Below are 18221 nucleotides of genomic sequence, written 5' to 3' on the forward strand. Positions count from 1 at the left end.
AATTTTTCTGGGATTTAGTTAAGGATTACCTAATGGTTCTCACACACTTCTTTTATGATAACACATTAAATCTGCATAAGATCAATAAGTCATGTATCTGTCTTATACCCAAAGAGAAAGATGCCAATATTATTAAAAAATATAAACCAATTAGCTTAGTCAATTGTAGTTTTAAGATCTTATCTAAATTACTTACAAATAGATTAGAATTAGTGATGGATAGACTGATAGATCCTAGTCAATCTGCATTTATTAAACATAGATACATCCTAGATAATGTTCTAAGTCAGGAAATCCTCCACTCATGTCATACTACTAAACAACCAGGGGTAGTAATTAAGATAGATTTTGAAAAAGTTTATGATAAAATAAATTGGAAATATCTCTTAGAAATTTTACATGGTAGAAACTTTGGTAGTAGATGGATTCAATGGATTACAAATTGGTTGTATAGCTCCCAATCTTGTATTACCATTAATGGAGAACTTAGTTCGTATTTTTATTGCAAGAGAGGAGTTAGACAAGGGGATCATCTCTCCCTATTTCTATATATTCTGGTAGCCGACACTCTTAGTAAAATATTCTTGAAAGGTATAGTAGCTAATGTCATTAAAGGTCGAGGTCCTCAATGCATAGAAAATAGAGCAATAACCAACTGCCATTATGCAGATGATATAATTCTTTTCTTAGAGGATCAAGAAGAGAATGTTGAATCTGCATGGTGGGCTATGTTAGCATTTGAGTCAATATCGGCTATTAAGGTTAATTATGATAAAACTGAAATGTTTGATATAAATGTAGATAGAAATCAAACTCTTAATAAGTTGTTTCACTGCTCATGGGGCAATTTTCCCATGAAATACCTAGGTTTACCTTTGCACTACAAAAAACTTCTCATATCTGATTAGGCTTTTTTAGTAGATAAAATAGATAGTAGGTAACAACTCTGGAATAGTACCATGTTATCCATTGGAGGCCGACTCACCCTTCTCAATTCAGTTCTTACTTCTATACCACTCTATGCATTATTAGTGTATAAAGTCCCACTTACCATCATAAAACTTATAGATAAAGTTAGGCGACGTTTTTTATGGCAAGGTAATTCCAAAAAGAAAAAATATATTCTGCTTGATTGGTACACCTCTCGGCTAGCTAAAAACTTTGGTAGATTAGGAATATTAGATCTTAGAAAAATGAATATTTTCCTAATGCTTAAATGGTGGTGGAAACTTAAAAATAATGACTATCATGGCCTTTGAAAAACTCTTACAATACACAAATATATCAGATCTCATTCTAACTTTTTATCTCCATTTTGGTCTTCATTACTGAAAATGAGTCATATTGGTGAAATAAGTACTAGTTATACCCCTGGTAAACTCACACAGGTCAGATTTTGGCTTGAGCAATGGTACCAAAATTGCTCACTAGCCATCAAATATTACTCTCTGTTCTATAAGTGTAGTAACAAATCAGTATTACTAGCTGATGTCATACATTCTCAAGGCCAAGTGTTACAATTTAGAATATAATTAGTAGGAGTAGATCATAGAGAATAGTTAGAATTACTAGCTATTATCAGTCAAACATCATTCACCTTGCCTCAAGACAAGTTAGACTGGCGATGGGAGCATTCAGGGGAGTTTTCCACTCACTCTATTTACAATATTTTGAATTTTGGAGGACACCAACCAATTAATACATTGATCTGGTGGCATCTACCTGTACCTCCTAAAATTCACATATTCATGTGGTTAGTTTCACATAAAATTATCTTGACCAAAGACAATCTGGTCAAGAAGGGTTGGATAGGTAATACACAGTGCCAATTCTGTCCTCAGCAGGAAACAATAGATCACCTTTTCTTGACATGTAGCCTAGCACAGCAGGTCTGGTTCTGGCTAGGAAAAAGTCATAATGTAATGCATCAATGGCTCACTTGGGAAGATTTGATTAATTTTGCTTGTTTGCTTGATTCATCTGATAAAATTGAGTTCTTAATTGTCTTAAGTGCTATTACATGGACCATTTGAAAACATAGAAATGATTTGTGTTTTAATAACTCTCACAAAAAAACTGCTAGAAATCTGATTATGTTAATTAAATCTCTTTGCTTATACTGGACAGGTAGGCTAAAGAAAAAGATCAAAGATGTTGTGGGTAATTGGCTTTCTATCATAGAGGATGCCATTCCCATCAATCAGTTTATGCCCATGCCACTGGTGGTGTATGAGCCTCCAGCAGCAGATATGGACATTGAGTCGCCTTGAAGATTCTGAAGATAGATGACACTTTTTGCTTTTACCATATAGTTAGCCTTAGCCCCCTAATGAGTGGCTTAGTACTCTCTAATCTGATATACTTTTGGTCCTTAGCTTTAGTTATGATGTGGCTATTGTATGAACTATTTTCGGTTTTTGTGACTTAAGTACTTATGATCCTTTAGTCGATATGGTTTCCATGCTAGAAAATCATACAAATTGACAAATTTCGTAATTAAAAACCAATTTCAGTCAATGAAATGAGCTCATGCCTCTCTTTTTTTTTAAAAAAAAAATCGGATAAATTTGTGATTTTTTCAATTTTAGAAGGGTAAGTATGATATTTTGAATTTTATTAAGGATATGTATGAAATTCTCCCTTAAAAAATTCTAGCTTTGACAACGATAAGAATTTGATTTCCTTTTACAATGCATACTATAAAATTACCTCTGGATATCTATTGACAGTAAAAACCAATTTGTCTCTAGTCTTAGTAGTCTATTCTTTATTTTGCCCTTTTACGTGTGACTTGCGTGCAGATAACTACTTCTGATGAAGGTTTCAATGCATCTGAGTCATCAGTACAAATGGAGATGTTTGAAATGAATGAAAGTTCATGTAACACCGGTGCCTTGAAAACGACGTTTGTAATTAAAACAATAATGCAAGGATAGTTGGTAGTACGGGGTATCAATAATGGCTACATAAATAGTACATTGCACATATACATATATGAAATACATACAAGGTACATTATTGGGATGTAGATTGATAGCAACGCTTGAGCAAAAACATTGTTGCGTCGCTGCAGGCGCATGCCACTCTGTCCCTATCGCTCCTCTAGAAACTATAATAGATATCTTGATGCAATTTTTAAATATCTTTGAAGATGACAATTAATTTTTGAGAAAGGCTACGGTACTATACATAGCGAATATCAGGTTGTACTATAAATCAATGTTTTTATTTTTAAGATTTAAACAATTGATCTAAATTGTTTAACATGATATCCATATGAACATGTACATGTAGATCAAATTTTATATGTTTAGAATTTTTTAACTATTTTTCTAGATATGTAGAAAATGACTTTATCTAAAGATTTTAGACCATTAAAAATAATGGCTTTCTATCTATCTAAAAAGATAATAAAAAAGATTCTAAAAAAAATTAAAATTTAGTTTGGAACTACATATTTATATGAATTTCGTGTTGAATAATTTAGATCAACTATTTTGACTCTGAATATGAAAATATTGATGCATAATACGGCTCAATTCGCGCTATGCATATTACCGTAAACTCACTCTTAATTTTTATCTGAAATAATATGTTTTTTTTTCTTCTACTGTCTGGTGCAGAATCGTAGCTAAACCCGATCCTAACTACAAGATATGCTAAAAATAAATTATGACTTACAAAAGTATAAAGTTAGTTGGATTTGTAAACATGTAATTAATCATATCAAATCATATTAATTGTCAACAATTTAACATGTTTATCTTACGTTATTTTATCCTAACGATTTTTTTTCTCAATTAAATTAAAATGCGTGTTTAATGTTTTCGAGGTGTACTTAAATGACACGACTCCTTTTATGTTATTGATCTATAGAAATTTTCTCACAACTAATTGTGCAACTTGCTCATTATACAAAATTTGATCATATAGAAAAAGGAAGCAGCTAACAGTCCCCCAACTCCAGTCCTCCAAAAATCTCCGGAGATTTTCAACTAATTATGTAAACATCAATACTAAATCCTGTAAACTAATTCAACAAATCCTGTAAACATAAAAACACGTGAAAGCTGTTAAAAACGCGTGAAAGCGGTTAAAAACGCGTGACAACTATTGAAAACGCGTGACAGCTGTCGAAAACGCATGACGGCTGTTGGGGACCACCTTCTGTGAACATACACATAAGATCCTGTAAACATATTATCCTATAAACATACACATATAATTCTGTAAACATACATAGTGTACTTAAAATTATAGCAGTTGAAATATTATGTAAACATACACATATTATCCTGTAAACATACACATATTATCCTATAAACATACATATATAATTCTGTAAACATACATAGTGTACTTAAAATTATAGCAGTTGAAATTATGACAGTTGTGGCAGTTAAAAACGCGTCAGAACTAAGCTAAAAAAGAAAGACTTTTATACACAGGGATTTTTGGGGGACTGTAGCCCGGGGAATATTACCTTTTCTCATAGAAAAAATATCTATTTGCTACCAAAATTTGATCAATAGAATTTTTTTATATAAACATCGCATTAAAAAAAAAAAAATTATGGGGTGACGTCTGAATAACACCACCAGTTTATTAAATCTACATTCATTTTGTTTATTTTATTGAACATTCCTCAATTATGCCCTTATTTTGAAGATTTTTGCACTTAAAATAAACAGAGAAGGGCCTTCCTTTGCAAAAATATATACAAGTGTTACAAACTTAAAATTTGAAATTCAAATGTTGAACCTAAATGGTTGATCTTTTTCATGTTCATGAGAGATGCATATAAGTAAAATTTTATGATCTTTAAAATCCATTTCGCACTTGCCAAGTGGTATTAAACGCATTAAGATTAATAATTCATAATTAAGTAGGCTTATTTATTTTATTTAATCACTTGATATAGTATAAAATGAATTTCAAAATCATAAAATTATACGTGGACACACGTCATGAAAATGAACAAGACGTGTTTGAATTCGACATTTGATTTTGACATTTAAAAATATAAACAAAAAAGTGAGATTGTAAAAAAATTATGGCATTGAAATCCTTCACATCATAAATATTAAAATGCAGTTACGTGGTAAATACTTCATTGATAAAAGTATAAAACTAGAAATTTTATTTTGCCAGAGAGGATTTTGATTTACACCTTGTTTGGATGGAGAGTAGAGGAAGGGAGGGAATGAAAATGAACAAAAACTTTTCTTTAAATTGTGTTTGGTTGATAAAATTATGTCGGAAGTGAAGGGTTTAACTTTGTATTATTATAATTAATAGAACCGGTTTTTCTTTCAAATTGGAGTGTAACGGATGGAAAGAAATTTTGTTACAAATATTTTTAGAAAAAATGACACAAATGTCCAACCCTATATCTTTCTCATACAAGATTTTTTCCTCAAACCTATAACAGTTACCGAATTTCTTATTAACATCCTAAATTTTAATCAACCAAACAAGAAATCAGACAGAAAGAAAAATTAAATTCATTTTCTCCCATTAATCATCCAAACACAAAAAAGTTAAATACGTTAATCTTTCTTTCTATTCCATTCCATTCCCTTCTATTCTTTACCGCTCATTCTTTCCTCTGCTCTCCATCCAAACAATGTGTTAGGGGGATTTGATCCTTCTCGTTTCGAGTTTCGTGAAGTAAGCTACAAAAGGACAATATATTGATTAATTAATTATGGCATGATGACTTCATTGAGGTAAGTTTACGGTGGAAATCTTCTTTTGCTGAAAGGTGTGAAAGTGAGTGTTCTTTTATTTTCGCTTTCTTTTAAATGATTTGGAAAGGCAAGTAATTTATTTGATCTTAGTCAAACTATAAAATATAGATACATTTTACCCCTCTTTATATAGTTGTTTATTCTTTTGTGAGTTGATCCTAAAAATATAAAGAATTGTGCTCAACATAGTATATGAATTATATTCTTTTGTTCCATGGTTATTTTAATTCTTATTAAGCTGAGTATGTTTTTAAGGCATCATTTAAAAGTATATGTACATCATTGTTAAATTTTTTTTTCTCATTTTAGAGTAAGAAATAAGAATGAAATTATATTTATTATTTAAGGTACATAATTGGTTATTTTAACTAACAGACTTTTACAAAAATATACAACGGTATTATTTTTAATTAGTGAATTTTTCTACTCAAAATTTGTTTATTTTATTTCTTTGTGTGTTTTCTAATTTTTGTTACATTTTTTTACTAACAGTTTACTTAACTCTAAATTTCTGCTTTGTTTACATAATTGTATCATTTTAATTTTGCACTCAGCTGTATTACTTGATATCTTTAATATTAAGAAAAATATTTTGAAACTTTAGTTTAAAAAAAAATTTTGAATATGATTTATATTTTAAAATCACCTGATTTTATGCATTTTGTTGTGTAATCCTAATTTTTATTTGGGTCATTAGGAAAAAAAAGAATAAACAAACTTATTTATTTGGGTCTTTAACTTTGATACAAAATTACTGAATTTTTTTTCTTGAATTAAAAAAATATTTCAAGTTCTTATTGATTATGTTATAGATTTATTTAGAGTAATTCTTAGATAATTTTTCTTAGTTCTTTATAAATTTATTTCATATATTGTTCTTACTTTATAATACTATTTTTTTTGTCTTCTGACAAAGATACATATGCAGTTTTACCGAATTTTTTTTATTTCTATTACATTATAAAAAAAAAACTTATTATTTATATCATCAACTAAATACGACTAAAGAAACGTGAGGCTTAGCATCCAATAATACTTGTTCTCAATAAATGGTTTAAATTTGTAGGGACCAATAATAATCCAATGAAGTACAGTGCCATTGGATGGAGCTCAACTATATTGGAAGTTGAGTTGGCTATCCATTTAAAAGCATTTAAAAGGGCACACATATATACATAACTTTTTATTTGTAGAAATTATTTAAAAGTAATATGAAATAATATAAGGTAGTAGATGGATTGGGTTGAGATTTTATTTTCATAGAGGTAATTCTTAAGGAACTTTTTTTTTTTTTTTAAATTTCTATACTTTAGAAATATAATTTTATGTAGCATGAGGTAGATGGTATGTTGAATCTTATCTAAAGGAATTAAAAAAACTTTTAATTCCTTCTGCGGAATCAAATATCAATTCAAATATTATCATTTTTGTATTTGTGAGGTCTTATGTGAATAATACAAACGTAAAATTTTCCAGATCACGACCAATTCATTTTTTGGCACTTTTGATTTATCTATTTTTTATCGCTGATTTTAATGTAATTCAAGGGTTCCAACTACATAAAAACTCTAATTAATTTTTGTAAATATTTATATTATAAAATTAATTTGGTCATAAACTTCCAATACAAAGCAAATCATTAACCTCATTTTTTTTTAACAATTATATAATATTAACTTGTGGAACTTACAAATTTTCAAAGAAAAACTCCTGCTCTAATGTGTTCAGTGTGTCAAACTAGATCATGATTCCTCGTTTAAATTGATGTTTTAAAATATTCTAAAATTTATATAATAATTATGAACCTATACAACACACATTGCATCTTGCATGCCCATAGACGACTTCCATATATTTAAGAGCATTTTGCATAAGACCAAGAGATTAAAAAATGATTCGTAAAATATTTCAATGTTGTAAAATAAAGAAAAGGCTTAAAATTAAATGTTTCTTTTTTAGTATTGGCAGTCTATTGTATGTGCGGTCATCACTATTTACTGTAACAAAATTAATGGTTTTGAATCAGTGTTTGAATTTCAGACTTCTAAATGATAACGAGATAATTTTACTGTAACATTTTTTTTTAATTTTACTATTTTCATAACTTTGAATACTTAATTTTATTTTTTATTTTCGAATATTGAATTTCACCTTCCAATCCATAATACATGGATATTGTTCAAAAGCAGAACCAACAAGATATATATATATATATATATATAGAGGTAGGCTAATATACAATCGATTGTTCCTAGCCTCCCGTACAACCAAGTCGTTTTTCAATTTTTAAAGTCCAAATGATCGATCCAAACCGTTAGATGTGATCTCCATATTAAAATGTGCTAGGAGACCAAATTTTACATTTTTTGGAATATTTTTACTATTTATTAAGCCACTTTGAAATTCACTGATCCAACGGTAGCTTCTGATTTTACTGTTTGGTTAAGCCACCGTTGGATCAGCGATATTCAAAGTAGCTTAATAAATAGTAAAAAAATTCCAAAAAATATAAAATTTGGTCTCCTAGCACATTTTAATATGAAGATCACATCTAACGGTTTGGATGGATCATTTGGACTTTAAAAATCAGAAAACGACTTGGTTGCACGGGAGGCTAGGAACAATCGATTGTATATTAGCCTACCTCTATATATATATATATATAAAGAGAGAGAGAGAGAGAGGATTTGGCTAATATGCTATGGGTAATTAAGAGGCCTCCCGTGCTACGGCTCAATATTTGACTTTTCAAAATTCTAATGGTCGATCCGAACCGTTCATCTTGTTCTCCATATTTAATATGTGCTTGGAGACCAAATTCTAATGGCTCAATATTTTTTTAGATTTATTGAATATCGCTGTTTTTTATGGTCCAGATTTGTCTGAAAAACAGCGATTTTCAATAAATCTAAAAAAATAGTAAAAAATTTCCAAAAAATGTAAAATTTGGTCTCCAAGCACATATTAATATGGAGAACAATATGAACGGTTCGGATCGACCGTTAGAATTTTGAAAAGTCGAATATTGAGCCGTAGCATGGGAGGCCTCTTAGCTACCCATAGCACCGTAGCCAAGTCCTATATATATATATAACAGCCGCCCAAAGCTCAACCAAAGAAAGAAGGCCCATGATGCATGAACTCGGTTCACAACCGTGCCAGTACACCGAATTTTTTATAAATACCCAAAAAAATATAAAATTACGGAATCTACCCACTGTTTAAATGAAATTCAAAAAATACCCAATCCGGTTATCCAATAACCGGATTTGTGACAAATTTCCGGTCAATGGATTTCCGAACTCAAAACAATATATCCGGTTAACCATTCACCGGAAAGTTGTATTTTTTTTTTAAAACAGAATTTTTTTATTTTTTGTATTGAAATATTAAAAATGTTGAATATTTTTTTTTAAAATAGATGGAATACAATATAATTTGATTTATTAGAAAGACTGCAACAAATAACCCGGATCAATATTTTTCAGGCTAGATTTTTCGTGGCTGTAAGAAAAATTAATATATTTATTTATTTATTTATGTGTTATTGGAAAAAAATAAAAATGTTTAGATTCTGAGTTATTGATCCCGGTTCAAAAGTCACTTCTATGTAATCTAGAAAATATTGTGATCCTTCTAGGACATTTAATTTATAAAAAGTTGTATCTATTTTGAGAATTCTTTTTGAATAACAATTATTAAATAACTTAAAGTTTTTGTTTTTTTTCAAAAATAGATACAATTTTTCATAAATTAAATGTCCTAGAATGATCACAATATTTTCTAGATTACATAGAAGTGACTTTTGAACCGGGATCAATAACTCAGAATCTAAACATTTTTTTTTCCAATAACACATAAAGAAATATATTAATTTTTCTTACAGCCACGAAAAATCTAGCCTGAAAAATATTGATCCGGGTTATTTGTTGCAGTCTTTCTAATAAATCAAATTATATTGTATTCCATCTATTTTTAAAAGAATATATTCAACATTTCTAATATTTCAATACAAAAAATAAAAAAATTCTGTTTTAAAAAAATAATAAAAAAATACAACTTTCCAACCGGATATGTTGTTTTAAAAAAAAAAAATACAACTTTCCGGTGAATGGTTAACCGGATATATTGTTTTGAGTCCGGGAATCCATTGACCGAAAATTTGTCACAAATCCGGTTATTGGATAACCGGATTGGGTATTTTTTTGAATTTCATTCAAACAGTGGGTAGATTCCGTAATTTTATATTTTTTTTGGATATTTATAAAAAATTTGGGCCAGTAGAACACGACACTTATATTTTGTTTTAAATGTTCACGAGGAGCTGTGAAACTTCGTGGTTGTTCCTCTATATCCTAAATTATATTCATTAAATTACTACTTTTTTAACTAAAACAATGCGACTTTTGATTATGTTTGGTTGTAGTATCTTAGATAAGCCATCAAACATGATTTAATTAAATCGAACTAAGATGAAATAAGTCGAACTATAGGTTGGCTTAAAGTGCAAAAAGTTAAGCCATCTATCAAGAATTCAAGATAGTGTAACGCTTTTCTGCACGACTTTGCATTTGTGTATGCTTGGAGTCTCTTAATTGATACAAGTTGTGGTATTTTTTTTTTTCTCTCTTCTCACTTGTTTTCATTTGACTTTGATTGATGAAAATAGTTATCATAGTACCATCTTGATAACTCGAGAAAGTTAGCTTTTCTTAAAGCAAAAGGACTTAATTTTCACATTCAACAATAAACAAATAAAAAAAAAGTATTCGAATCTAGCACAAACAAATTAAAAATGAACCATCACGGACCCTTGTTTACATAGACAAATTAACAAAGGACAGTCAATGAAGCAACTTGATTACGTTTAGCATAGACAAATTAAAAAAAAAAAAAATAGACCTAGTATGAACTCTCGTAAGATATTGTTATTATGCAATTGCATTTGAATCTTGTTTGAAATTATGCAATTATGTTATTTCACATTCTTTCTATTAATTTTTTCTGTTATGTTTGAAATTATACGATTTTGTAATTTTTTTTGTAGTAAATATACGACTCTTGTATTTTTTTTTTGTGTGTGTTATTTCTCATTAGTAATTTTCCATTATTTTTCCTTCATTGCAAAAATCACGTGACTTGCAATGTACTACTATATTTCAATTATAATTAAGCTCGTACTATAAAGACTTGTTTGAACTTGTACCAGCTCTTTGTATTATGTTTTGCAGTAATAAAAATTAGAATTATTTCAATTTTCTTTGTTCTGTTTTTGCAGTACAATCAAGTAAACAAAAAAAAAAAAGTTAATGGACGAGGTAAGTCAAAAAAAAGTTACAAAACCTACACAATTTTTTCATTTAAACTTATTGCATTAGTGGATGCCAAAATGAAATAAAAATTAAACCATACTTTAAGCCATCAAAATCTAATCAAATAAAAAATAGTTTAAAGCATGACATAATTTTAAACCTCAATTAAATATAAATAACTTAGATCGACTTAAATAAAAATAATCAACTTAGATCTCCTAAACTCTAGTTCTCAACCAAACACCATTTTTTAAGTTTATTTATTGAGCTCTCATATTGCTAGTGTATTTTCCTCTGCTCTTATCACTCTTACCTTTTCATTAACCTCGAAAGGTAAACATCCTTTCAAGTGTCAACGCCGTCTCGTAATAGTATCTTGATATATTTATATAGTCGGAACAAATTAGAAGCAAACTTACAACTACAATTTTTTATGGAATAATATTATGAAAGGTCCACAAACTTTTGGTTTGTGAATTGTGAGAATAAATTACTTTTGATTGTAGCAATCATTCATCCCCTCAAATTATACGGTATGTAATAACGACCTTCGGTAATTAATGCACTATTAATTAAATGCTCAATTTTGAATGTAAAATTATTAGAATGACATCGAAATGCTATAATATAATATCAATTTGAGGTGGGTTCAAATGTTTTTATTTTTATATCTTTATTATACTTTTATTTTTAAAAAAATTAATAACTCATAATTAAAAATTTTAAAATCAAAATTAAACTGTTGGAAATGATATACATTATTTTATCTATGTAAGTGTAAAAATTATGACATTTGAACTTTGTTTTGACTATCATAAAGAGCTTGCAAATGTGTACTATGTGGATAATTTCTGAACGTTGATTTTTCAACTTGTTGATTCACACAAAAAAAAAAAAAAAAAATCAAAATGTGATAATTTTTTTATGAGTACGTAGAGAAAATAACAAATATCACATATAACAGTTTTATTTTAACGTTTGTGTCTTAAATTTTAAGTTATTAACGTTTTAAAAATAGAGACATGATGGAGGCACACAAAAATAAAAGTATTACAACCATCCTATATTTAAAGGTTATATAGTTTATGACTTTATTAATTTGTATAAAGTTAACAAATTCTTTTTTAGCATTTAACAGTTGACTAATTGGTATTTAAAGGTTATATAGTTTATGACTTTACTAATTTGTATAAGAGGAGGGACCCACTTACACTCTTTTTTGGTGACATCCAATTACACTCTACATTTTCAAAGTTTTCAAAGTCCAGAGTCGATCCAAACCGTTTAACATGATTGATATATTAAAATGTGCTTGCAGATTGAATTTTACATTTTTTTTTGAATTTTTTTTTGCTACTTATTAAGTATTTTACAAAATCGTTGTTTCAGACCATTGAATTTTTGTATCCATCTTAATAATTAGTAAAAAAATTCAATAAAATATAAATTTTGATTTGTAACCACATTTTAATATATCCATCATGTTTAACGATTTGGATTGACTATTTGGACTTTAAAAATATAGAGTGTAATCCGCTATTACAAAAAAAAAAGGTAATTAGATCCCTCCTCTTTGTATAAAGTTTGCAATTTTATTTTAGTATTTAACAGTAGATAACTGGTGAGGTTAATCTTTGTGACTGGTTGTATAGTTTCGAGAGTGTGATTGCCAAAATTAAATGTTCCACGACCAACTTGTTACAAGGCAAAAATTTAGTTGCAATATATTACTCCTTGTAAAATATATAATAACAAACAATTAATTCTTATTGCTTCTAATTATTTTTAATCAAAAATAACATGTCAATCAAATTTAGATCATTTTGAATAATATATAACATTCCATCAAATAATATCAAGTTTTTAATGGTGGAGTTTTAATTACTTTAAGTGAATGACCAATTGAATTTCATGACTTCAATTTGATACTGATTCTAAATAATCAACAACATATCTACATATACAATTTTTTTTATGTTAATAATAATTATAAAGAGAGATAGGCTAATAAACAATCAATTGTTCCTAGCCTCCTGTGCAACCAAGTCGTTTTCCGATTGTTAAAGTCCAAATGATCGATCCAAACCGTTAGATGTGATCTCCATATTAAAATGTGCTAGGAGACCAAATTTTACATTTTTTGGATTTTTTTTTACTATTTATTAAGTCAATTTGAAAATCGCTGATCCAATGGTGGCTTTTGATTTTACTGTTTGGTTAAGCCACCGTTGGATCAGCGATTTTCAAAGAGGCTTAATAAATAGTAAAACAAATTCCAAAAAATATAAAATTTGGTTTCCTAGCACATTTTAATATGGAGATCACATCTAACGGTTTGGATCGATCATTTGGACTTTAAAAATCGGAAAACGACTTGGTTGCAGGAGAGGCTAGAAACAATCGATTGTATATTAGCCTATTATTAAATTAATATATCTTAACAGTGGGAATTGAATCAGAATTATCAAAACGAAATTCAGAACTGAACCATATTTAATATACATTTCTTTAAGAAAGATATTTCTGTATTGGATATAGAAATAAAATTATCTTAAAATTGATCATAACAAACAATGCTTAATTATTGCTTCTAAATACTTTTTATCAGAATTTAATTTGTAATTGCGCCCTCACAATAACGTTTAACAAACAACGCCTTCACAATAACGTTTAACAAACAGTGTTTATTAAATATTAATGATGTTCATCTAGTAAAATATCTATCACTGAACAGGGTAAACTATGCCTGCTTGGTATAGTATATAGCCGGTATTCAATTGCAGTGAGAAACGTGTAGCAAACCAATATCTGACTGGGTACATATAATAAATAAAGAAGTATCTATTTGTCCACAGACTTTTGTCTACAATTTGTCCACATATTTGATGACTTGCGCGAATACTGTAAAACTACTTCTACATACTGTATAATTATACAATATATCACATAAAATATATCAGTTAATCACAAAACATCTAGTAATTATTTGAAGTTGTCACATGATAGTTAAAAATAGATTGCAACTTGCATAACATGACAAAAAAAAATTGTACTTTCAAACTGTACTTTCAGAAATTGCATTTATAGGAAGTTATTGGCAATTAGTGTTAGTTATTAGCAGTTATTTTGATAAAAAAACGTGATAAAAAGAAAAAATTAAAATTTCCGATTATTTTTTTAAATTATTTTTTCTCGATTTAATGAACACACAAATAAATCATCAAAATAATGAATACTGTAAAATTGACCACTTTAAGTATAAAAATAAAATGTACAAACTATAAAATTATAGACATGCAAAATTCACAGATGAAAATGATAAAATAAAATGTTGAAAAATATCAATTTTCAATAATGTAAAAATATCAAGTTAAATTGTGAAATCAAAAGGTAAAAACTATAAAATTACAAAATTGAAAATTAGCAGATTAAATAAAAAATTAAAAAACGTCAATTTTCAATACTGTAAATTGTAAAACTAAACTGGAAAAATAAAAAGTAAAAACTATAAATTTACAACAATGTAAAATTAGCAGATAAAAACGATTAAATACAATTTAAAAAATGAAAAATTTTCAATACTGTAAAATTGTGAATTTAAACTATGAAAATAAAATGTAAAAACTATAAAATTTCAATAATGTAATATAATCATATGAAAATGATGCAAACTATAAATCATCAATACATCAAATATTCACAACTACATTGTTAAACATTAGTAACTGTTCACAAGATGAATACTGTAAAATTAATATGATAAATACTGTAAAATGACAAGATCAATACTCCATATCACCTCTCTATCATCTCTTTCCTTCAGATTTTCACAAGATGAATACTATAAAATTAACGGTAAATACTATAAAATAACTAGATCAATACTCTATATCGCCTCTCTATCATCTCTTTCCTCCAGATTTTCACAAGATGAATACTGTAAAATCACAAGATAAATACTGTAAAATTAATGGGTGAATACTGTAAAATGACAAGATCAATACTCCATATCGTCTCTCTATCATCTCTTTCCACCAAATTTTCACATGATGAATATTGTAAAATCACAACATGAATACTATAAAATTAACATGGTGAATACTGTAAATTACAAGATCAATACTCCATATCGCCTCTTTATCATCTCTTTCCTCCAGATTTTCACAAAATGAATACTGTAAAATCACAAGATGAATATTGTAAAATTAATTGATGAATACTGTAAAATGACAAGAGCTATACTCCATATGGTCTCGCTTTGATCTCTCATCCATATCGCCTCTTTTAGATCGTCTCCTCATATTTCCTTCATATCGAAATTCAAAAGAAATAAAGAAATAATTACGAGATCCGTTATTGCATCAAATAAAACAACAAATTCAACAAAAATAAATAAATAACTCACTAGATTTAAATTTCGCCCTATTCTTCAACCCCGACAACTTCTATCCGATCAAAATTCACTCCTGAAAGTTCCGTCGCGATCATGTTTAAACAGCGAGATCGAGTCAGTATTATAAAAAAATCGTCATTGCAAAGTTGCGAAGCCAATTGATTTTGATAAGCAAGGAGAAATTATGATAAGCACTCAATACCTTACCACCAAATCACAATGAAAATTCGATATAGAAAAAGTGAAGGAAAATTAGGAAAAATAAGCAACATGGAAAAACGAGCTCCACACCAGCAGCAAATGAAGGTAACCAATTGATTTTATATATTCGAATTGGTGTGATATTGCGAAGCCAATTGATTTTATTCAAATTGGTGCGATGTCTCTATGAAGAATGTGCCGCTCGAGTGGCCATCCCGAGAATAGATCGAACTGAATCTAAATTGTTTTTTTTTTTCTAGATCTGGGTTAAGAGTTAGCGAAGATGTGAGAGAAAGATGGATTTGATTTGGGACTGAGCATCCGTAATTGATTGAATAAAATTGCGACAAAATAGAGATGAGAAATCTGAAAGAGGAAGGAAATCACCTCAGCAAGGAGATAATTTGATCGAAAAGGAAGTTTTTGAAAATGAGATTTAAAAAAGGAGAGAGACGATCGGGAAGGAAGGTTTAATTATGCGAAATATGTGAAGGTTTTGAATTTTCGTTGGAATGTGAGGACCGAAGGAAGTTAAAGTCAGTTGAACTAGGAGTCGAATAAGGCTGTGGACAGGTGGTGGACAAAACAGTGTGGATGAGAACCTTTTCTCAATAAATAATTCATTTGAGATAATATTTTATCTCAATTATCTATTATCTAGTTGTATAAATCTGCAACCTTCTTTGAACTTCTTTGAAGGAAACAGATAATATACTCCATCTTCATCCTTATCCAAATCCACGTATCCAGGACCAAGAGGAATGGAAAGGAGACCGGAGACCCTAACCAAAAATGCATAAAAAATTATATCTTTATCAGATAAATAATTTGTCATAATAATAAAATAACAGAAGGACAGATTCATGTGCAAGAAATTTGATTCGCTGATTAGTATCAACCGCAAGTATATACTTTATATTCAAGTTATCCGGCCATTTTTATTAATAACCCAAAAAAAAAAGTTTTTTTTACAAAAATAACCTCAAAATCTGAGTTTTTTCAAATATGACCAAACCGCCAGGGTTGCTGGCGGTCCGCTATTTTTTTTTTTTTAGAGATCTGATTTTTTCTTAATATTTTTATTTGTGAAGTTTTAGTTTTTTAGTTTTTTTTGTTTAGGGTATTTGTCAAAAAATTAAGGACTTGACATTTATTTAAAAAAATTTCAAGTTCTGACAGCTTGTTGATCTTCTTCTCTTTTTTCGGTTTTTATAATATATATATAATATAAACATATATACATACATACATACATACATACATACATACATACATACATAGAAGACAGATTGTAAAGAAGAAGAAGAGAAGACAGAGAGAGTTTATGCAGCAAAATCTTTAATTAACTTGTTATTCTCGTACACCCCAAACACAAATACAAAAGCTGATTATATAGCCTCACATACACAGAATTGACTACCTAAATTTAGAACTTTTGACTCCCTAAATTAACTATCAGCTCTTCTATTTTAGCTACTGTTACAAATAAATAATGCTAAATATAGCCCCACTAACATTAAATAACTACCCACTTTTATTTCTGTTGCAACAAATATAAATATAGCTTAAACACGTCTAAAGCACGTCTAATCTAATTTTGACCTTTAACATTTTGTGTTTCAACAAAGATGAACGGTTCGGATCGACCGTTAGGATTTTAAAAAGTCGAATATTTAGCCGTTGCACGGAGAAGAGCTATGCTACGCATAACATGCTTGCATATTCCATATATAATATATGTATATATTTATAATATATACATATATACATATATACATATATTATAAAAAAATGAGTTTATAAAAAAAATTTGTATATATGTATATGCATATAGAGGAGGGTTCAAATGCCTCCATGTTTTTGTGCCTCCATCATGCCTCCATCTCTCTTCATCATTTTCAAAGTTCAAACAGTCAATCCGAACCGCTCAACCTAACCTCCATACTAAAATATGTTTGGAGACCAAATTTTATATTTTTAGGAATTTTTTTACTATTTTTTTAGATAGGTAAAAAAATACTGTTTTTAGATGGTTCAGATTTACTGATTTTGTACCTATTTAAGAAAATAGTAAAAAAATTCCTAAAAATATAAAATTTGGTCTCCAAACATATTTTAGTACGGAGGTTAGGTTGAACGGTTCGGATCGACTGTTTGAACTTTGAAAATGATAGAGAGAGATGGAGGCATGAAAACATGGAGGCATTTGAACCCTCCTCATGTATATATGTATATGTGTATATGTGTATGTATATGTGTATGTGTATATGTATATGTGTATATGTATATATGTATGTGTATGTGTATATGTATATGTGTATATGTATATATGTATGTGTATGTGTATGTGTATGTGTATGTGTATGTGTATATGTATGTATGTATGTATGTATGTATGTATATATGTATATATTATACATATATTATAAAAACCGAAAAAAGAGAAAAAAACCAACAAGCTGTCAGAACTTGAATTTTTTTTAATAAATGCCAAGTCCTTAATTTTTTGACAAATACCCCAAATACCCTAAACAAAAAAAAACTAAAACTTCACAAATGAAAATA

Source organism: Carex rostrata, chromosome 6 (genome assembly GCF_964058835.1).
Source record: "Carex rostrata chromosome 6, lpCarRost1.2, whole genome shotgun sequence".
Taxonomy (NCBI): domain Eukaryota; kingdom Viridiplantae; phylum Streptophyta; class Magnoliopsida; order Poales; family Cyperaceae; genus Carex; species Carex rostrata.